Below are 24,693 nucleotides of genomic sequence, written 5' to 3'. Positions count from 1 at the left end.
CAGAACACACTGGCCCATTTAAAGAACTGGCCTATTTAATCTATGCTGTGAAATTTATGTGTGTCTTATTCATAGTATTCCCTTATTATCCTTTTGATATCAACACAGTCTATAGTGATAGACTTTCCTAATATTGGTAATTAGTGTCTTTTCTTTTTCCCTTTATCAGTAGTGCTAGATGTATTAGAGTTCTCTAGAGAAACAGAACCAACAGGATGTATAAATATATAGGAAGACGTTTTATTTAAGGAGTTGATTCACACAATTGTGGGAGCAGGCAAGTCCAAAATTTGTAGGGAAGACCAGAAGTCTGGAAACCCAGGTAAGTGCTGATATTGCAGTCTGAAGTCAGTCTGGAGGTGGAATTTCTTCTTCCTGGGGAACCTCAGTCTTTTTCTTAAGACCTTCAACTGATTGGATGAGGCCCACCCACATTATGAAAATTAATCTGCTTTACTCAAAGTTCTCTGCGTTAAATGTTAATCACATCTAAAAAATAGCTTCAGAGCAATAACTGGAGAGATTTTTGGCCAAAACCTAGGCATAAGGGCTTAGCCAAGTTGACATACAAAATTAACTATCACATTAAAGTTTTGTCAACTTCCTTGATCTTTTTAAATAATCGGTTTTGTTTCACTAGTTTGATTTTTATTTGTTTGATTTACCCTGTTAATTTCCATTTCATTGATTTCTGCATGTATCTTTATTATTTGATTCTTTTTCCTTGCTTTGGGCATATTTTGCTTTTATTTTTCTACTTTCTTGAGATGGGAGCTGAGATTATTGACTTGAGATTTTTTTTTCTAATCCAAGCACTTTAGTGCTATAAATTTTCCTCACAACACTGCTTTAATCAAGTGTCCAAAAAGCCTGGTATATTGTATTTTCATTGTCATTCAGATCAATGTATTTTTTATTTCCCTTTAGACTTCCTCTTTGTCCCACAGATTACTTAGAAGTGTATTGTTTACTTCTCAAGTATTTGGAGATTTTCTTCTGTTTCTATTTTTTATTTCTATTTTTATCCCACTGTGGTTAGAGAACAAGCTTTGTATAATTCAATCCTTTTAAATTTGTTGAGGTATATTTTATGAATCAGTATAGGATCTATGTTGGTTTATTTTCCATGAGTACATGAAAAGAGTGTGTATTCTGCTGTTTTGGGGTGCAGTGTTCTATAAATGTTGATTAGATCATCCATTTAGTTATTTATACTTTTTATTACTTTGCTGAAACTTTTCATATTCTAGTTTATTTCAAGTATATTCCTAACGTTTGATGAAGCATTTTTATAATGGCTGCTTTAAAATCCTTGTCAGATAATCCTAATGTTTGTTTCATCTCAATGTAGACATCTATTGTTTTTTCTCACTTATTTGAGATTGAGTGATTTTCTTATTGAAATCTGGACATTTGGGGTATGTTATGAATGTCTGGATCTGATTTAAATATTTGTTTTAGCAGGCCTCCTCTGACAACAGTCTGGTGGAAATAATACCAGTGGATTATTACCAAGTGGGTAAGGAATCCAGGTTCCCCTCTCAGCCTTCATAGATACTTGGAAGGGGGAGGGGCTGATAATTATTACTGGGTAGGAATGAGTTCTGGCTCCCCAGGTGGTTTCCACTGATGCCATGGTGGTGGTGGTGAGGTGACCTCATGACTTCTGGGGAGTGGTGAAAGTCCCGACTATCTAGTAGGCATCATCTAACACTACACCAGTGAGGCAGGAGCCTTGTTACCTTCAGTTAGGTGTGGAATTCAAGTACAGGAGCCCTATGTGGTCTCCACTGGCACCACACCCCAGGCTCTTTTGGAGTTAAAGGGAAAGATCTAGTCCTGAACTAAAGATTTCTTCATATTCTTGTATAATTCCCAATCATAAGCAAAAGACAGTTGAAAATTCTATCCTTTTGCTCTGCTGTTCATTCCCTTCCCCCACCACCCCTTTAACTCATTCTCTTAAGGCCCATTGCTCTTAACAGAGCTTTATAAATGTGGCCATATGACTAACTGTGGAGTGAAAAAGCTACATATCTTGTAAAGGAATTGTAGGTAATAGCTGGCATATGGAGAAAATACTTTGAAAGGCAGAGTCTTCCTTGATCCTCTGACATCCTTCCTGTGGAGAGTAAAGAATTCTAGTAGTGAAACAATTCCACTTAGATATAATTCATGAATGACACTGGACTCACTGTGTATTGTTGAATTAAAATATCTTTCGCTTTTTTAAAACTGAAAACTTCTATTTCTAGAGTTAATTACATTACGAGTTTACCATCTAATTAAAAAATAAGTAGATTTTAGAGTGGTACAATAAAACAAGAGACATTGAATCAATGAGAGGCAGATAATACAAAGAAACAGACAAAGGTAAAATGAGTAAGGCAGAAGTCAAAGAAGGGGATCAGAGAGCTGAGAAATGTAAATGTGAACTTGAGAAGTGAAAGTGTCATGAGGAAAAAAGGAACATCTCTGATTTCACTAGGAATGAAATGTGAAGGCCTTGTTTTTGTTGTTTTGTTTGCACCACAGAAACACGTCATCTTTGGTCTATATGAGATTCCCCTCTCATCTTACTATTTTCTTCTTCTTCATTATCGAACCTCACTCCCATTCTACACACATTCTATATTTATTTACTATAGGTACTTCGTAATATATGCCTTATTGAATAACATAATGCTGGTTTGTCTGTGTATGTGCTTTAATTTCATATGTGGTATCAGGCTATAAATGTTGTTTTTCTTATGTTTTTTCAGCCCACACTATATGATCTGTTCATTTTGCTGTATGTATATCTAGTTCATTGATTGTAATTCTATCATGATATCACATTGTTTGTACCTACCTTGTTTTAATTTATCGATTCCCATAGTGATAGACATCAATTTTGCTTCTGTATCCCTGGTACCACACAAAAATGTAGCAATTAGCTAAGCAAAAATTCCCACTAGTGGAATCTTTGGATAATAGATTGTATGCATAATTAATTTAATAACAACCTGTAAAATATATCTCATGAAGAGTAATACCAGTTTACATTGTCATATTCAGTGCATAAGAAATTGTCTTCCCTCATATCATGGCCAGTATTGGTACTGACTTTCTTTCAATAATCAAATGCATGTAAATATCTAATTATTGTGTTAATTTACATTTATCTAATTAGTTATGCAATTAATCATCTTTTCATCTATTTATGAGCCATTTGATTTCTCTTCCTTCTTCTTTGACAGTTTTTATATTCAGTTTCTTGGTTTTTTTCCTTATTGATTTGCATGAGTCATATTTTAGATATTAAATCTTTGTCAGTTTTAGAACAATACCAGCCTGTTACTCAAATTCTCAATGCTGCCCTTTTTTGAATAAAAGTCCTTAATTTTGATGTGTTCAATTATTCATTTTTGCTTTATGGAATATCTTTTGGTTTAAGTTCTAATTTTTATAGTTTTACTTTTCATTTACCTGAAGTATGCCTTCTTATATGGTAAACAAATTTATTTTTCCTGTATAGTAAGTTAGCTGTCCTCAAGTCATCATAACCACTGCTTCAAATAAATATTTTAATGGCACAGTGAAATATAAAAATAAACAATTATGGAATGTTTTAGAAGCAAAAAGGAAACTAACATATCAGGATGACTGTAGCAAGTAAAAAAGGAAATGTAGTTTCTAAACTTCTAGATTATTAGGTAGATAATTTTTTTCCTAAGGAGCAAATACTTATCCCTTTTCTACTTTATATCATTCCAGAAAACATCATCATATCTTAGTTTGAAATGACGAAAATAGGTTTAAAAAACAAAAGTTATTTTAAATGATAAAGTGATAAAAATATAAATGACAAAAGGTAAGGTAAAGAGCAAATTTGGATAACTCAAGTAAAAAGTTTTTTTTTAAAAAAAACCCTCTATTATCTGTATGTATTGCATTTAAGAGATCAATTTAGGACTTTATTTACTGAGATAATTACTTTGGTTCTTCATTTTATTTTACTTACATAGATCCAGACTACAGGGAAGAGACTTTTATATATCTACTTGGGTAAACTTTCTAATACCTTAAACTCATTAACCGAAGCTTAACATTTTGCATCTAGCTCAATTCCCCAGACACATTTTAGCCTTGCTGATAGAGTTATTTACCTACATAGGCCAAGCTCAAAGTCAGGAAGTTTATAAAACTCAGAAACTTTAAATAATATGATCTTACTATATACATTTTTGGCAGGAAACTGAGGTAATTCTATATGTAATCAGGTTTAAAAAAAGAAAGATTTTATCTGAAATATACAGTAATGAGGAAAAAGTATTTTACTTCAGTTATCTGAATAATTGCTTCCATTTTCCTCCTCACTTTGCTAGTTCACACTTGTCCTAACACAACATAATAAATTTATTTGTCCTAACAAATAAATTTGTTGTCCTAACACAACAGAATAAATTTATGATAATAGAATTTTGAGGAAAAAAGCAGGATTTCAAGATTTAAAGTGTCATTAATTGAAATACTGTAATCCCTAAAGAGCTAATCTTTTCAGAGACTGCATTTTTTTTTCATGACATAAGTATAACAAATTTACAAATTTATTTCACTGCTTGAGGTAGGAGGAACTCTTTCCTAAATTTCAAAGTAAGCTCATTTTAGTGCTTAGTAAAGCCAAGCAGAGTGTTGTCAATTAATAAACATGTTTCCATCATGGGACATAGTGGAGAAGCCATAATATAAAATTTACCCTAGGTTCAAATAATTCACTTGCCTGACTTTGGGGTTCACTAGGTGATTGATAATGATTTAACTGTACTGAGTGGTCCTGGCTTAAAACTGTCTTGCTGTTGTGTTACATTAATAGCTTTAGAGTGAAGAAATTGAATTATTTCAACTTACAAACTAGTGTTGTGAAGCTATCCTAATAATATTCACTAAATGACAAATAAATAAAAACATATTAATAAGGGGAGAAAGAGGAAAAGAAAAGGTTTCATTGCCCTCAAAAGAATTTGCAATCTAATGGTGGTCAGACATGGAAATAATAGAAGGGAACAAATAAAGGTGACAGAAAAGGTAATTGCTAAAATTGTGTGTGGAATTAGTCAACTGGGGAGCTGTAAATTAAAACATTTGAGTTGCAGTGTGACTAATAAATGCTCCCACAGCTGGGCTATGGGTGATAGAGAGTCTAACCTTGGTTAAGCCAGGAAAGCATGGAAGTCCACTAAAAAGGCCATTTTTAAATTTTGTTCCATCAACAAAGTCCATGGTTGAGTGCCCTTATGCTTCTGAAAAAAAAAAAAAAAACAAACAAAAAAATTTAATGTATAAATTATCTGTGCCAGGGGAAAATGGTCTACCTAGCCCTGGTATTTCCAGGAGGAGGAAAACTCGACAGAGCTTAGAAATTTAAGACCTTAAGAAATGTGTACTACACAAGAAGGAGTTATTTATAATTGACTCCAAGAAGAGAAAGTTGGATAGGAGCTTGCTCATTTAATTCCTGGTGACATGGTGAGCCTCACACATGAACTGTGATTTCATTTGCAATCTCTCTAGGTTTTAAGTACTGTCTCTCATTACCAATGGAAAACATATTCTCACAATTGAGTAACCTCTTTGAGTTATAGGTGAGGAAGTATTTATCAAGATAGAAAATTTCCACACTGGGAACTACTAAAATGCAGTTTTCATGAAGGGACACATTTTAGACACCATTTTAATGATTCTAAATCTAAACAGGTTGCAGTCCCATCCCATGCCTTCAAAGATTGTTCATTTAAACAAGATTGAGTGTATTGAAGCCACCTTGTTAAGTTCAAAAATGTATGCATAGGGACTTTCCTGGTGGCACAGTGGTTAAGAATCTGCCTGCCAATGCAGGGGACATGGGTTCAATCCCTGGTCTGGGAAGATCCCACTTGCCGTGGAGCAACTAAGCCCATGCGCTACAACTACTGAGCCTGCGCTCTAGAGCCCACGAGCCACAACTACTGAGCCCACATGCTGCAACTACTGAAGCCCATGCACCTAGAGCCCGTTCTCCACCACAAGAGAAGCCACAGCAATAAGAAGCCCTTGCACTGCAGCAAAGAGAAGCCCCTGCTCACTGCAACCAGAGAAAGCCCGCATGCAGCAACAAAGACTCAACACAGCCAAAATAAATAAATAAATAAATAAATAAATAAATAAATAAATAAAATTTTTTTTAAAATGTGTGCATAGGGAAGGAAATAGATCTAGTAACTATGGATTAAGGCAAATGTAAGTGGAAACTTGCTAGGAAATCTTGATCATAATGCTATACATCATACATGAGTATATGTTCATTACATCTTTTAGATGTCATTTTGAATGATGCCACCAAATGTTTATGACAGGGCTTTTTGACATTCCCAAACCATAGTATTTCTGCCATCTTGACATTCTTCAGAACACTTCCTCTACTACACAGTAGAAAGTATTTACTGTTTTCTAAAGTCACGTAAAACAATGTTCTGGGCCCCAAAATGGACTTCCGCTATTATTCTTCAGTAACAAACCACCCAACCCCAAGGCAAATCATTTTCTGAAAGCAAAATATGCAAACTGTTCCCATGTGGTCACACTCATCAGCAAGCCCAGATGCAACCATCTGCTGAGCTGAGTCAGAGCTAAACCCCTTTAGATACAATACCTGCTCACTGGCTTTTCACCTTCCCTCTTGTTTTGGGTGGAATTGTGTCCCCCCAAAAAAATATGCTCAAGCCCTAACCACTAGTACCTGTGAATGTGACCTTATTTGGAAATATGGTATTTGCAGATGTAAGCAAATTAAAATGGGGTCATACTGGATTAGTATGGACCCCGAATTCCATGACTTTGAGTCAATGAAGTGTCCTTGTTAGGAGAGAGAGATTTGAAGATATAGACACACAAAGGGAAGAAGCCCATGTGATGATGGAGACAGAGATTGCAGAGACACACCTGCAAGTCAAGAGCACCAAGGCTTGCTGGCAATCACCAGAAGCTAAGAAGAGGCAAGGAGTGATTCTGCCCTAGAGACTTCAAAGAGAGCATGACCTGAGATGCGGAGAGGAACAAATATTTTCAATCAAGTGGGCAGGAACCTGAGTCAAGGCTAGATTCCCATTTTTGCAAGGTTTAGTTGACATTTGATTCTTCCTTGGACCCAGTATGTCCTTCAAGTCCACAACCCATGGTGAGGTCTGCATGCCAGTCTTTGTCTTCTGAGCACTGAAAGGCTTTAAAAAATCTCTGCTCTGGGCTTCCCTGGTGGCGCAGTGGTTGAGAGTCCGCCTGCCGATGCAGGGGACACGGGTTCGTGCCCCGGTCCGGAAAAATCCCACGTGCCGCGGAGCGGCTGGGCCCATGAGCCATGGCCGCTGAGCCTACGCGTCCGGAGCCTGTGCTCCGCAACAGGAGAGGCCACAACACTGAGAGCCCGGCTTACCGCAAAAAAACAAACAAAAAAACCCTCTGCTCTATGTTTCAGAGATTTGGGGATTATTTTTTTTGTCTCTTGTCCTGTGAAGTTTCAGAATTCAACAAATTTCTTGAGAAAGGAACCAGCCACATACTTAAGACCTGTAAAATTTCCTTTTTTTTTTTTATCATCATCCTCACAAGAGTGACTAAAGCTGTCTTCTCTGTCCCCAGAAAGATTCTCTGTCCCTCGAAGTGTCTCTATGTCTAAATAAAGCTTGAATTCTTAATCTCTTGCCTATGCTTCACAGAAGCAAATACCCCAGAGGAAAATTAGTTGTAAATTGTCAGCTCACTTCTGATGTCTCCCCTCCCTGGAATATTATCCCCCTAATCCTTGTTGCTTTAGCAACTCTCTTATGACTTTTAACATCTTATTTTTGTATTTTAGCCAGTGTTTCTAGTTGTTCTTAGAGTTATTGTTCATCTGGAACAAACTACTTCAGCCTATCCAGTACTTTCTTATCCTGTAATTTTGCTTATCAACTTATAGAGACAACTACAGAATTTTATCTTCAGTTCTGAAGGTCTTTTAGATATTTTAATAACTTCACTCATTCATTCATTAATTCATTTCTCAAATATGTTTTGAATTGTATATTATGTACCTGGGATAGTGTTAGACACTAAGAATGTACTTATATTTTCAGTTTTCAAACTAATCATGTTCAGAATGGTGCTGAACTTTCTTGCCAATGAAACCACCTGAATTTCTCATTTTTATCAGTATTTTCAATGACAAATATGCTTTTCTCCTTTATTACAAAATTTGAAACTTGGGCCAATAATTATTTGTTCAGTTCACTCTATGAGCCTGGCACTTTACTCCTCACTTATGATTCAGAAAAAATTAGCCTCTGTTCTCTTAACAGAAACACTGATTATTTTGAGTTGTATTTTAATAACCATTAAGTTTGACCTGGATTTAGATTCAAATTGTTTCAACACAGGACAGCTAGGCAATGTCCTTGATATTTTTCTGACCTGGCTTCTGCTAAAATCTCAGTCAGTTCTACTCCTTGTGAAGACATCTGACATTCTTGCTAAATTTCTTACCCCACTGGCCTCAACCATGCCAAACACTCAGAAATCTGTCCCCTACCTGTGTAGAGACGCTCAAAATTAGATTCCTTCACCTGTCCTGGTTTCTCATACTTCATTACTTTCTTTCATTCTCTAGATATCTTTTTTTCAGTTCACTATTTCTGCCCTGAAGTCATTTCTGTGTCTACCTATTTGAGCCATGTTTCTTATGAGAGATATTTTGGGTCTTTTATGAGTATTTCCAAAGCCCATAACTTATATATAGAAATTTTCTCTACTACAAAAAAAGGTGCAAACATTAAAATAAACATGTGATTGGGGAAGGACTATATTCACCTATCCTACTTCTAGCATAAATACCAGGGTCCTAAAACAGATATCTTCAATTTAATGATCATTTAAAATTTATTAGTTATTTTAACTTGACTTAGAAAGAATTTATACTTATCTGTTAGAGAATCATTAGCATGCTTTTCTCTGCTTCTGTTTGTCCTTTGAATATAGATCTGATTTTTAGAAATATACCAGGAGAATTTGGAGTATGCAGATTAAGGAAATTCAACTTCTTTATCTTTTCATATGCATGTATGAGTCTAGTAAAATCACTGAGTCATTACTACATGTCAGAGAATGTACTAGGCAAGATGAAAATGGTACATTCCTGTCTTCCAGGTGCTCACTATATATTTGAAGAAAAATTCACTTAAATCATGTGTTTGCAAAGACAGTGACATGGGTGACTTGGGAAACATGTAGGAAAAGAACTGAACAGCCTGTAGGGATGACACAGGAAGACCTCAGAATGGGGTCTTAGACTAGGAGATTGTGTAAGCCAAGTCTGGTGGATTAGTCAGGGCTCTCCAGAGAAACAGAACCAGCAGGATAGACAGATGATAGATAGATGATAGACAGATAGGTAGATCTTACAATAAAGAAATTTATTAAAAGGAATTGGTCACATGATTATGGAAGCTGAGAAGTCCCAAGATCTACAGGCAGCAAGCTGAAAAGGCAAATGTTCTGATGGTATAGTTCCAGTCTGAGTCCAAAAGTCTGTGAAACCAGAATGCTAATAATGTAAATTTCAGTCCAAGTCCAAGTCTGAAGGTAAGAGAAGACCCATGTCCCAGCTCAGATTATCCAAGTCACATCCTATCTCTTATCTAGGTCCAGCTCTATATATTGGATGAAAAGGGTGTTGTGTAGTATTTGTTGATTACTATACAGATAGTGGAGAAAATTTATAAATATAAAACAGCTATTTTCCTTAATGAGTTATATTTTAATTGGAAACATAAGATTATAAACTTCAAAAAATATATAAGAGGACTTAAATAACAAGTATGTTTAATAAAAGATGAGATGTAAACATAGAGGAAATAATAGATGATTACATGAAGTAGACAAATAACTATCACAGCTAGGCAGCTTCCTGCTAAGGTGGTCAGAGAAAGAGTAGTTTTTGAAAGTGTAAGAGGGGAATTGGTTCTTGAGGAAATAAGTAGAGGTGCAATTTGCCAACAATCGGATGGGCTGTATAAACATAATGTGTTTTGAAGGCTCATGGTATCTTCTGGACTCTGGGGAACCAACAAGTTTAGTTGTAGTGACAGATGGTTAGAGATGTTAGAAAGCTGAAATGAGTTTTTAAGAACCAAGCTGAGAATGTCATTAATATTACTAAATATTTATCAGAAATGCAGGGGTGTGATATCTAGAAGATTCTATCTCCTGGTAATTGGAATACATATATGGAAAATTCGTAAGTGAGGAGGAAGCTGGACTAGAGCAAGAATCTGCAAACTACTGCCAATGGCCAGATCCAGCTCGCGGCTGGTTTTCGTAAATAAAGTTTTATTGGAACCCTGCCACATTCATTCACTAATGTACTGCCTTGGCTGCTTTCATGCTGCAATGGCAGAGTTGAACGCAACAGAGACCATATGGCCCACAAAACCTAAAATATTTACTTTCTGGACCTCTAAAGAAAAATTTCCAAGGCCTGAACTAAAGAGAAGAAAGCCAGTTTGAATATAAATTGTTGAATAGGTAGATGTATGCGTGAATGAACATATAAAAGATATGACAAGAAATACCGTAAATGCATAGCTACTGAGGAACACTGAATATGAGTCCAATTAAACTGAGGTTTTTAGATAAGAAACTAAAACCAGCAAAATTAGGTCATCTATTTATTAAGCATTGCCCAGCACAGTCCTGGGTCCTTGTGAAAATATATATAATAAATGCAACACATGGCTCTTGCCTTGGAGAAATTTCTTTTCAAAGAAGAAACACGTGGGCTTTCCTGGTGGTGCAGTGGTTGAGAGTCCGCCTGCCGTTGCAGGGGACACGGGTTCGTGCCCCGGTCTGGGAAGATCCCACATGCCGTGGAGCGGCTGGGCCCGTGAGCCATGGCCGCGGAGCTTGTGCTGCGCAACGGGAGAGGCCACAACAGTGAGAGGCCCGCGTACCGCAAAAAAAAAAAAGACACGTTTTGCTTTAATGAAAGAGAACAGTATATAACAAAATATAATAAAGTTCTACATATTTGGTACCATTAAGTGCTGTTGAACTTCTGAAAAATTATGCAATTCAGACTCTGGTCATTGAAAGAAAACAAAAATAGGAGGTCAGGAAAACTAATTGATTGAAAATATTTCAGCCTCTGTTCCAACATGGATATCATGTGCAGCATAACTTAAAATGTTTGCCTGGATCTATCAGTATAATGTGAACTGATTTTAAGCAGAGTAACAAAGTCTAAATAACTTGAGAAAACTGCTCCACATGGGATATTTTGTTTCTTAAGTTCATATCATCAACATTTCTTAGTCTTTTATATGTTTTTCTGGCAGGTCCACAGAGGAACATGGCTTCTAGATACAGTAGTTTGCAAGCCTAGATTGTTTAGTGCTTTGTTTAATGCTTCTTTGAAAAAAGTCCAATTTCTTCCTGCTCTGATTTTCTGTTTAATCATTGTGAGTAATGGGTAAAATTATGAACTTCATTCAGAAAGTCCCACAAATTTTCAAATCTTTTATTCTCCTAAAGTGAATGTTTTTTAACATCTTTATTGGAGTATAATTGCTTTACAACATTGTATTAGTTTTTGCTGTATAACAAAGTCAATCGGCTATATGTATACATATATCCCCATATCCCCTCCCTCTTCCGTCTCTCTCCCACCCTCCCTATCCTACCCCTCTAGGTGGTCCCAAAGCACTGAGCTGATCTCCCCGTGCGATGCAGCTGCTTCCCACTAGCTATCTATTTTACATTTGGTAGTGTATCTATGTCAATGCTACTCTCTCACTTCATCCCAGCTTACACTTCCCCCTCCCCATGTCCTCAAGTCCATTTTCTACATCTGCCTCTTTATTCCTGCACTTCCCCTAGGTTCATCAGAACCTTTTTTTTTAGATTCCATACACATGTCTTAACATACAGTATTTGTTTTTCTCTTTCTGACTTACTTCACTCTGTATGACAGACTCTGGGTCCATCTACCTCACTACGAATAACTCAATTTCGCTTCTTTTTATGACTGAGTAATATTCCATTGTATATATGTGCCACATCTTCTTTATCCATTCATCTGTCAATGGACACAGGTTGTGCTTCCATGTCTTGGCTATTGTAAATAGTGCTGCAATGAACATTGTGGTACATGACTCTTTTTATAGTTTTCTCAGGGTATATGCCCAGTAGTGGAATTGCTGGGTCATATGGTACTTCTATTTTTAGTTTTTTAAGGAAACTCCATACTGTTCTCCATAGTGACTGTATCAATTTACATTCCCACCAACAGTACAAGAGGTTTCCCTTTTCTCCACACCCTCTCCAGAATTTATTGTTTGTAGATTTTTTAATGATGGCCATTCTGACTGGTGTGAGGTGATACCTCATTGTAGATTTGATTGCATTTCTCTAGTGATTAGTGATATTGAGCATCCTTTCATGTGTTTGCTGGCAGTCTGTATATCTTTGCAGAAATGTCTATTTAGGTCTTCTGCCCAATTTTGTATTCGGGTGCTGTTTTTTTGATATCGAGCTGCATGAGCTGCTTGTATATTTTGGAAATTAATCCTTTGTCAGTTGCTTTTTTTGCAAATATTTTCTCCCATTCTGAGGGTTGTCTTTTCATCTTGTTTATGGTTTCCTTTACTGTGCAAAACTTATAAGTTTCATTAGGTTCCATTTGTTTATTTTTGTTTTTATTTCCATTTCTCTAGGAGGTGGGTCAAAAAGCATCTTGCTTTGATTTATGTGAAAGAGTGTTCCTTCTATCTTTCCTCTAAGACTTTTATAGGGTCTGGCCTTACATTTAGGTCTTTAATCCCTTCTGAGTTTATCTTTGTTTATGGTGTTAGGAAGTGTTCTAATTTCATTCTTTTACATGTAGCTGTCAGTTTTCCCAGCACCACTTATTGAAGAGGCTGTCTTTTCTCCATTGTATATTCTTGTCTCCTTTATCAAAGACAAGATGACCATATGTGCATGAGTTTATCTCTGGGCTTTCTATCCTGTTCCATTGATCTATATTTCTGTTTTTGTGCCAGTACAATACTGTCTTGATTACTGTAGCTTTGTAGTATAATCTGAACTCAGGGAGCCTGATTCCTCCAGCTCCGTTTTTCTTTCTTAATATTGTTCTGGCTATTTGGGGTCTTTTGTGTTTCCATAAAAATTGTGAAATTTTTTGTTCTAGTTCTGTGATAAATGCCATTGGTAGTTTGATAGGGATTGCATTGAAACTGTAGATTGCTTTGGGTAGTAGAGTCATTTTCACAATGTTGATTCTTCCAGTCAAAGAACATGGTATGTCTCTCCCTCTGTTGGTATCATATTTACTTTCTTTCATCAGTGTCATATAGTTTTCTGCATACAGGTCTTTTGTCCCCTTAGGTAGGTTTATTCCTAGGTATTTTATTCTTTTTGTTGCAATGGTAAATGGGAGTGTTTCCATAATTTCTCTTTCAGATTTTTCATCATTAGTGTATAGAAATGCAAGAGATTTCTGTGCATTAATTTTGTATCCTTATACTTTACCAAATTCATTGATTAGCTCTAGTAGTTTTCTGGTAGAATAAGATTCTCTATGTATAGTATCATGTCATCCACAAACAATGACAGCTTTACTTCTTCTTTTCTGATTTGGATTCCTTTTGTTTCTTTTTTTCTCTGATTGCTGTGGCTAGAACTTCTAAAACTATGTTGAATAATAGTGGTGAGAGTGGGCAGCGTTGTCTTGTTCCTGATCTTAGTGGAAATGGTTTCAGTTTTTCACCATTGAGAACGATGTTGGTTGTGGGTTTGTCACATATGGCCTTTATTATGTTCAAGTAAGTTCCCTCTATGCCTACTTTCTGGAGAGTTTTTATCACAAATGGGTGTTGAATTTTTTCGAAAGCATTTTCTGCATCTATTGAGATTATCATATGGTTTTTATCCTTCAGTGTGTTAATATGGTGTATCACATTGATTTGTGTTTATTGAAGAATCCTTGCATTGCTGGGATAAACCCCACTTGACCATGGTGCATGAGCCTTTTCATGTGTTGTTGGATTCTGTTTGTTAGTATTTTGTTGAGGATTTTTGCATCTATGTTCATCAGTGATATTGGCCTGTAGTTTTCATTTTTTGTGACAGCTTTTCTGGTTTTGGTATCAGGGTGATGGTGGCCTCATAGAAAGAGTTTGGCAGTGTTCCTCCCTCTGCTATATTTTGGAAGAGTTTCAGAGGGCTAGCTGTTAGCTCTTCTCTAAATGTTTGACAGAATTCACCCGTGAATCCTAGTCCTGGGCTTTTGTTTGTTGGAAGATTTTTAATCACAGTTTCTATTTCAGTGTTTGTGATTGGTCTGTTTATATTTTCTATTTCTTCCTGGTTCAGTCTTAGAAGGTTGTGCTTTTCTAAGAATTGGTCCATTTCTTCCAGGTTGCCCATTTTATTGGCATATAGTTTCTTGTCATAATCCCTCATAATTCTTTGTATTTCTGCAGTGTCAGTTGTTACTTCTCCTTTTTCATTTCTAATTCTACTGACTTGAGTCTTCTCCCTTTCTTTCTTGATGAGTCTGCCTAGTGGTTTTTCGATTTTGTTTATCTTTTCAAAGAATCAGCTTTTAGTTTTATTGATCTTTGCTATTGTTTTCTTCATTTCTTTTTCATTTATTTCTGATCTGATCTTTATGATTTCTTTCCTTCTGCTAACTTTGGGTGTTTTTTGCTCTTCTTTCTCTAATTGTTTGGGTGTAAGGTTAGGTTGTTTTTGAGTTTTTTCTTGTTTCTTGAGGTAGAATTGTATTGCTATAAACTTCCCTCTTAGAACTGCTTTTGCTACATCCCATAGATTTTGGGTCATCGTGTTTTCATTGTCATTTGTTTCCAGGTATTTTCTTATTTCTTCTTTGATTTCTTCAGTGATCTTTTGGTTATTTAGTAGTGTACCTCCACGTGTTTGTATTTTTTACAGATTTTTTTCCTGTAATTGATATCTAGTCTCATAGCATTGTGGTCAGAAAAGATACTTAATACGATTTCAATTTTCTTAAATTTACCAAGGCTGATTTGTGACCCAAGATGTGATCTATCCTGGAGAATGTTCCATGAACACTTGAGAAGAAAGTGTATTCTGTTGTTTTGGATGGAATGTCTTATAAATTTCAATTAAGTCCATCTTGTTTAAAGTGTCATTTAAAGCTTGTGTTTCCTTATTTATTTTCATTTTGGATAATGTCTATTGGTGAATGTGCGTTGTTAAAGTCCACTACTATTATTATGTTACTGTTGATTTCCCCTTTTATGGCTGTTAGCATTTGACTTATGAATTGACGTGCTCCAATGTTGGGTGCATAAATATTTACAATTGTTATATCTTCTTCTTGGATTGATTCCTTGATCATTATGTAGTGTCCTTTTGACTCTTGTAATAGTCTTTATCTTAAAGTCTATTTTGTCTGATATGGGAATTGCTACTCCAGCTTTTTTTGATTTCCATTTGCATGGAATATCTTTTTCCATCCCCTTATTTTCAGTCTGTATGTGTCCCTCGGTCTGAAATGGGTCTCTTGTAGACAGCATATACACATGTCTTGTTTTTTATCCATTCAGCCAATCTATGTGTTTTGGTTGGAGCATTTAATCCATTTCCATTTTAGGTAATTATCGATATGTATGTTCCTTTCACCATTTTCTTAATTGTTTCAGGTTTGTTTTTGTAGGTCTTTTCCTTCTCTTGTGTTTCCTGCCTAGAGAAATTCCTTTAGCATTTGTTGTAAAGTTGGTTTGGTGGTGCTGAATTCTCTTAACTTTTGCTTGTCTGTAAAGGTTTTAATTTCTCTGTCGAATCTGAATCGGATCCTTGCTGGGTAGAGTAATCTTGCTGGGTAGAGTAATCTTGGTTGTATGTTTTTCCCTTTCATCACTTTAAATACGTCCTGCCACTCCCTTCTGGCTTACAGAGTTTCTGCTGAAAGATCAGCTGTTAACCTTATGGGGATTCCCTTGTATGTTATTTGTTGTTTTTCCCTTGCTACTTTTAATATTTTTTCTTTGTATTTAATTTTTGATAGTTTGATTAACATGTGTCTTGGCATGTTTCTCCTTGGATTTATCCTGTATGGGACTCTCTATGCTTCCTGGACTTATTGACTATTTCCTTTCCCATTTTAGGGAAGTTTTCAACTGTAATCTCTTCAAATATTTTCTCAGTACCTTTCTTTTTCTCTTCTTCTTCTGGAACCCCTATAATTTGAATGATGGTGCACTTAGTGTTGTCCTAGAAGTCTCTGAGACTGTCCTCAATTCTTTTCATTCTTTTTTCTTTAGTCTTCTCTGTAGTAGTTATTTCCACTATTTTATCTTCCATGTCACTTCCTGTTCTTCTGCCTCAGTTATTCTGCTATTGATCCCTTCTAGAGAATTTTTAATTTCATTTATTGTGTTGTTCATCATTGTTTGCTCTTTAGTTCTTCTAGGTCTTTGTGAAACGTTTGTTGTAATTTCTCCATTCTGTTTCCAAGATTTTGGATCACCTTTACTATCATTACTCTGAATTCTTTTTCAGGTAGACTGCCTATTTCCTCTTCATTTGTTTGGTCTGGTGGGTTTTTACCTTGCCCCTTCATCTGCTGCATATTTCTCTGTCTTCCCATTGTGCTTAACTTACTGTGTTTGGGGTCTCCTTTTCACAGGCTGCAAGTTCGTAGTTCCCATTGTTTTTGGTGTCTGTTCCCAGTGGCTAAGTTTTGTTCAGTGGGTTGTGTAGGCTTCCTGGTGAAGGGGACTTGTGCCTGTGTTTTGGTTGGTAGGGCTGTATCTTGTCTTTCTGGTGGTCAGGGCTGCATCCGGTGGTGTGTTTTGGGGTGTCTGTGAACTTAGTATGATTTTAGGCAGCCTCACTGCTAATGGGTGAGGTTGTGTTCTTGTCTTGCTAGTTGCTTGGCATGGGGCTTGCAGCAGTGGAGCTCTCTGGCCATTGGGTGGAGCTTGGTCTTAGCACTGAGACAGAGATCTCTGGGAGAGGTCTTGCTGATTGATATTATGTGGGTTCAGGAGGTCTCTGGTGGTTCATTGTCCTGAACTTGGCTCTCCCACCTCAGAGGCTCAGGCCTAACACCAGGCCAGAACACAAAGACCCTGTCAGCCACACGGCTCAGAAGAAAAGGGAGAAAAAAGAAAGAAAAGAAAAAGAAATATTAAAAAATGAAATAATTAAAATTTAAAAATAAAAATAATTATTAAATTAAAAAGTAATTTAAAAAAGAGAAGAGGGCAACCAAACCAATTAAGTCCACCAGTGATAAGCATTAAAAACTATACTAAGAGGGCTTCCCTGGTGGTGCAGTGGTTGAGAGTCCGCCTGCCGATGCAGGGGACACGGGTTTGTGCCCCGGTCCGGGAAGATCCCACATGCCGCGGAGCGGCTAGGCCCGTGAGCCATGGCCGCTGAGCCTGCGCGTCCGGAGCCTGTGCTCCGCAACGGGAGAGACCACGACAGTGAGAGGCCCGCGTACCGCAAAAAAAAAAAAAAAAAAAAAAAAACTATACTAAGATAAACGTAAAAATCAGAAACAAGTTAGTCACAGAGAGCAAACCCCAAGTCTACAGTTACTCCAAAATTCCACTGCCTCAGTTTTGTGTTGATTCATCATCTATTCAGGTATTGCACAGATGCAGGATACCTTTGGAGAGTGACCTGCACTTTCACACAGGATTCTTGGTGGCTGCAGCAGCAGCGTTAGCATTTCATGCCCGTCTCTAGTGTCTGAGCTGATAGCCATGGCTCGAGCCTATCTCTGGAGCTCGTTTAGGCTGTGCTCTGCTTTCCATGGCAGACAGGGAAGGAATCCCCTCTCCTCGCACACCCCAAAACAATGGTCCCATGCCTCTTGGCAGGTCTAGAGTTTTCTCGGACTCCCTCCCATCTAGCTGTGGCACACTAGTCCCCTTCAGGCTGTGTTCACCCAGCCAGTCCCAGTCCTCTCCCTGGGATCTGACCTCCAAAGCCCGAGCCTCAGCTCCCAGCCCCCACCCGCCCCAGCAGGTAGCAGACAAGCCTCTCAGTCTGGTGAGTGCTGGTTGGCACTGATCTTCTGTGTGGGAATCTCTCTGCTTTGCCCTCTGCACCCATTGCTGCGCTCTCCTCCTTGACTCTGAAGCTTTCCCGCTGATCACCCCCTTTGTCTGCCCATGAAGGGGCTTCCTAGTGTGTGGAAACTTTTCCTCCTTCACAGCTCCCTCCCAGAGGTGCAAGTCCCGTCCCTATTCTTTTGTCTTTGTTTTTTCTTTTCTCTTTTGCCCTACTCAGGTATGTGGGGAGTTTCTTGCCTTTTGGGAAGTCTGAGGTCTTCTGCCAGCATTCAGTAGGTGTTCTGTAGTTGTTCCACATGTAGATGTATTTTTGATGTATTTGCTGGGGGGGAAGTTGATCTCCACATCTTACTCCTCCACCATTATGAAGGTCCACCAGCTCCTAAAATGAATTTTGCTTTTCTTCCTCTATCTTGTAGTTGGTCACTAAACAGGCTTTATGAATGCATTTTTTAAAATTATAAATGGAGTTCAAGAACTCTATAAAAATTACCTCATAAATGATTATATAATTAACTGGCTTCAAGATTGTGCTATAAATTGCCTTGCTTTACCACGCAGTACATTGCTCAAATCCTTATCTTAAACTGGACTTTTACAATGCAGACTGAAAGTTGCTTGTGTCATTATGTTCATTTGCTTGAACGTTACATCAACATTGGCAAAACCACTAAATATGATGATAAGGAGTGTGAGAACAGGATGATAGGTATTGATTAATCAGTAATTATTATTATTATCATTCAAATAAGTTTTTTTGCATTGTTATCCTTTTTATAAATTTATTTATTTTATTTATTAATTTTTGGCCACACTGCGTCTTCATTGCTATGCGCGGGCTTTCTCTAGTTGCAGCAAGCAGGGGCTACTCTTTGTTGCGGTGTGCAATCTTCTCATCGCAGTGGCTTCTCTTGTTATGAAGCACAGGCTCTAGGTGTGGGGGTTTCAGTAGTTGTGGCACACAGGCTCAGTAGATGTGGCTCATGGGCTCTAGAGTGCAGGTTCAGTAGTTGTGGCATATGGGCTTAGTTGCTCTGCAGCATGTGAGGTCTTCCTGGACCAGGGCTCAAACCCATGGCCCCTGCATTGGCAGGTGGATTCCAAACCATTGTGCCACCAGGGAAGCCCCTGTTTTATTTATTTATTTATTTATTTATTTTTAACTTTTTTATTGGAGTAAAATTGCTTTACAATGGTGTGTTAGTTTCTGCTGTATAACAAAGTGAATCAGCTATACATATATCCCCATATCTCCTCCCTCTTCCATCTCCCTCCCACCCTCCCTATCCCATCCCTCTAGGTGTACACAAAGCACAGAGCTGATTTCCTTGTGCTATGCAGCTGCTTCCCACTAGCTATCTACTTTACATTTGGTAGTGTATATATGTCCATGTCACTCTCTCACTTCATCTCAGCTTCCCCTCCCCCCTCCCTGTGTCCTCAAGTTGATTCTCTACATCTGCATCTTTATTCCTATCTTGCCCCTAGGTTCCTCAGAACCATTTTTTTTTTTTTAGATTCCATATATATGTGTTAGCATATGGTATTTGTTTTTCTCTTTCTGAGTTACTTCACTCTGTATGACAGATTCTAGGTCCATCCACCTCACCACAAATAACTCAATTTCATTTATTTTTTATGGCTGAGTAATATTCCATTGTATATATGTGCCACATCTTCTTTATCCATTCATCTGTTGATGGACACTTAGGTTGCTTCCATGTCCTGGCTATTATAAATAAAGCTGCAATGAACAATGTGGTACATAACTCTTTTTGAATTATGGTTTTCTCAGCATATATGCCCAGTAGTGGGATTGCTGGTCATATGCTAGTTCTATTTTTAATTTTTAATGACAGTTTTTTTTTATTGGAGTATAATTGCTTTACAATGTTGTGTTAGTTTCTGCTGTACAATGAAGTGAATCAGCTATATGTATACATATATCCCCTCTCTCTTGGACCTCTCTAACTCCCCTCCCCTCCCATTGAGGTCATCACAGAGCACCGAGCTGAGCTCCCTATGCTATACAGCAGGTCCCCACTAGCTATCTATTTTACACATTGTGGTGTATTTATGTCTAATCTCCCAATTCATCCCACAGTGGGGGAAGAGGAGGGTCAAATAAATAAGTTTTTTATGGGAGTTTTACCTCACATTATATGTCATGGATTTAAAAATCAAAATTAAAAAATGATGTATCTTTTAATGATGTGTGTTTTATTATTATAAAAGTAATGAATGCTCATTATAAAGAATTTGGATTTTTTTTTAATTTGTAAAATAAATATTAGAATATCATGATCCATAACACTATCATTCATAATAACTACTATTGACATTAAGATGAACTCTGTTATGCTATTTTTCTTATTAAAATATATAAATTTAAAACTATATCTAGAAATATATAGAGAAACATAAGTATATTTATTTTACAAAACTTGAATTATATTGTGCATCTAATTATATCTTGATTTTTCACTTAAGTTTTTATATCTTTGGTAATGTAATTTTTAATAATTGCATGAAACTTTCTAGTTTGAATAAAGCATAATTAGGATATTCCAATTTTCCCCAACTATCCATAATGTTGCAAGCAACACATTTTTAGAAAAAAAAATCTGAATTTTCCCTGTCACCAACTCTAATATGTTTACCCATGTTTTCTTTTTTTTATTGGGCTTTGTTAAACAGCTTTATTGAGATATAATTTACATAGCAGAAAATTCACCCTTTTAAAGTATACCATTCAGTTATTAGTAGTACAGTCACAGAGTTGTACAATCATCACTCTAATTTCAGAACATTTTAATCACTTCCCCCAAATCTCTATACCCATTTGCCAACATACCTCAACACCTTCTCTCTCCAGAATCTGGTAAGCACTAATCTACTTTCTTCCTGTGAATTTGACCTCATCAATACAGCTCTAGTGTAGTAACAAGGGATTACTCTGAAAGAACTGCAAGTCTCAAATCCTAATAAAAGGGAGTCTCTAGAAAAACAAAGTCAAGAGACAAAGACAATGAAGCTAGAGAAAATTTTAAACTCTGAAACCATAGGTATAGCAAACAGTAAATACAGTCTAATTCCTAGCCAGATAAACATAAAACCTCATACCAAAGGCTTATCTACCTCAGTTTCTTTTACACAACTATCATGTCTGGTTTGGAACAACATATTACAAGGCATGCTTAAAGGCAAAATATACAGTCAGAAAATGCAAAACAAACGTCAGAACCAGATTCAGACATGGCAGATATTTTGGAATTATCAGACTGGGAATTTTAAAATAACTATGATTAATATGCCAAGAGAGCTAGTGGAAAAGGTGGACAACATGCAAAAACAGGTGGGTAATGCAAGCAGAAAGTTGAAAACTAAGAAAGAATCAAAAATAAATGATGCAATCATCAGTAAACTGTACATGTCTAAGGAAAAAACCATTGACCTTGAAGATATGTCAATAGATACTTTAATATCCTAGAAGTGTGGGACAACTATAAAAGTCCTAGTATATGCATAATTGGAACACCAGGAGGAGAAGAAAAAGGGAACAGAAATATTTTAAATATTTGAAGTAAAAATGGCTGAGAATGTTCCAAAATGAATAACAGGCATGAAAGCACATATCCAGGAAGTTCAGAGAACACCAAGCAGAAAAAATACCCAAAATTCTACACCTAGGTATATCATCATATAATATTGAGACTGTAGAAAATCAAAGACAAAGAAAAATCTTGAAAGAAGCCAAAGGAAGGGAAAACCTTACCTATAGAGGAACAAGAATAAGAATTACATTGGACCTTTTGTCAGAAACCATGCAAGCAAGAAGAGAGTGGATGGAAATATTTAAAGTCTTAAAAGTGTAAAACCCCCCAACCTAGAATTCTACATCCAGAGAAATTATTCTTCAGAAGTGAAGGTGAAATAAATGATTGTTTATCAGACAAACAATAACTGAGGGAATCTGTCATCAGTAGACTTGCTTTGAAAGAAATGTTTAAGTTCTTCAGAGAGAAGAAAAATGATGTAGGTAAGAAATTCAGATCTATGTAAAGAAAGGAAGAGTATTACAGAAAGAACAAATGAAAAGAAAAGAAAATCTTTCATAGCGCTTATTCTTAATTGATCTAATAAATAAATTTGATTAAAATAATAATAGCAAAAATGTACTGGTTTATTATAACTTATGGATAAGTGAAATGAAGGACAGAAGTGTAACAAAGGATGGAAGGAAGGAAATGGGAACACTCTATTGTAAGATAGCTTCACTGCTCATGAAGTGGTATAGTGTTATTTCAAAGTGACTTAAGATTAGTTACAAATGTATATGGAAAACTCAAAAGTAACTAGTGAAAAAAGTCTTAAAAATAAGTACAATTTATATGATAATAGAAGAGAGAAAATGGAATCATACAAAATAATTAAAACCAGAGAAGATGGGAAAAAGAGTGAAAGACAAAAAGAAAAACATGGGCAATGAATAGAAAACAATTTGAAATATGGTAGATATTAATTCAACTATATCAATAATCATTTTAAATATGAGTTGTCTAAAGATACCAATTAAAAGATAGAGAATTTCAGAGTAGATAAAAACAAGACCCAGGGGCTTCCCTCGTGGCGCAGTGGTTGAGAGTCTGCCTGCCGATGCAGGGAACACGGGTTCGTGCCCCAGTCCGGGAGGATCCCGCGTGCCGCGGAGCAGCTGGGCCGATGAGCCATGGCCGCTGAGCCTGCACATCCAGAGCCTGTGCTCCGCAACGGGAGAGGCCACAACAGTGAGAGGCCCACATACTGCAAAAAAAAAAAAAAAAAAAAAAAAAAACAAGACCCAACTACATGTTGTCCACAGGAAACTTACTTTAAATATAAAGAAAAAGAAAAATTAAAAGTAAAGAGATAGAGAAAGAGAGATCAATGCTAATCAAAAGAAAGTTGGAATAGCTATAATATTTTAGAAAAAGTAGAATTCAGAGAAGGAAAAATTATCAGGGATAAAGAGGTCAATTCCCCAAGAAGACATAACAATCCTTAATGTGTATGCACCTAACAAGAGAACATCAAAGTACATGAGGCAAAAGCTTATAGAATTGAGAAGAGAAATAAACAAAGTCATTAATATAGATGGAGACTTCAAGACCTCTCAATCAGTAATTGACAGATCCAGCAGGCAGAAAATCAGTACGGATTTAGTTGAATGAAACAGCACAATCAATCAGCTGGATCTGGTTGACAATTATAGAATACTCCATCGAACAACAGTAGAATACACATTCGTCTCAAGTTCACATGGAACAGTTACTAAGATAGACTATATTCCAGACCATAAAACACACCTTAACAAATTTAAAAGAATAGAAATCATACGATGTATGCTTTCAGACCACAGTGAAATTAAAGTTGAAATCAATAACAGAAAGATAGCTGGAAGATCCCCAAATATTTTGAGGTTAAATAACACACTTCAAAATAATACATGGAGAAATGAAGGCTGAACAGAAATGTTAAAATATTTCTAACTAAATAAAAATGAAATACAACTTATCAAATTTTGTGAGATGGAGTGAAATGAGTGTTCAGAGAAAAATTTATAAAATTGAATTTATATATTAAAAGAATATCTAAAAATGAGAATTGTAGCATCTATCTTAATAAACTAAAAAAGAAGAGCAAATTAAAACCAAGTAAACAGAAGAAAAGAAATAACAAAAGTTAGAGCAAGAATCAATGAAATTGAAGAAAGGAAATCGATTATAGAAAATCAGTGAAACCGAAAGCTAGTTTGTTTTTTTTTAAAGATCAGTAAAACTGATTAAATTGTAGCCAAGCTAACCAAGGAGAAAAGAGAGAAGACAAATGACAAATATCAGAAATGATAGGTCATTACTACTGATCCCAAGGACACTAAAAGGATAATAAAGGAATATTATCAATTACTCCATGGCCATAAATTTGAAACCCTGGATGAAATGGAACAATTCCTTGAGAGACAAAATTTACCAAAATTTGCACAGGAGAAATAGATAATCTGAATAAGCCTATATCTATTAAGGAAATTGAATCAATAATTAATTACCTTCACAAACAGAAAGCACCAGGCCCAGATTTGTTCACTGGTGAATTCTACCAAATATTTGTGGAATAAGGATACCAATTCCATACAGTTTGTTCCAGAAAATAGAAGCAGAGGGAACATTTCCTAAATCATTCTGAGACCCATATTACACGAATACCAAAACCAAGTGAAGTCATTAAAAGAAAGGAAAACTACAGATTCATATGTCTTAAGAATATGGATATAAAAATCTTTAACAAAATATTAGCAAATTGAATTCAACAATGTGTAAAAGTAATTATACACCATGACCAAGTGGAGTATAGTCCATGCATAACAAACTGATAGAATGATCAAAATAACTTAGTGTAATAATCCACATCAACATTCTACGGAAGAAAAATCATGCCATCCTATCAATAGAAGCATAAAAAGCATTTGACATAATTCAACACTCATTCAGGATTTTTAAAAAACTCAGCAAGCTAGGAATAAAGAACTTCTTCAACT

This window comes from Tursiops truncatus, chromosome 3 (assembly GCF_011762595.2).
Source record: "Tursiops truncatus isolate mTurTru1 chromosome 3, mTurTru1.mat.Y, whole genome shotgun sequence".
Taxonomy (NCBI): Eukaryota; Metazoa; Chordata; class Mammalia; order Artiodactyla; family Delphinidae; genus Tursiops; species Tursiops truncatus.
This window is presented reverse-complemented; position numbering follows the sequence as displayed.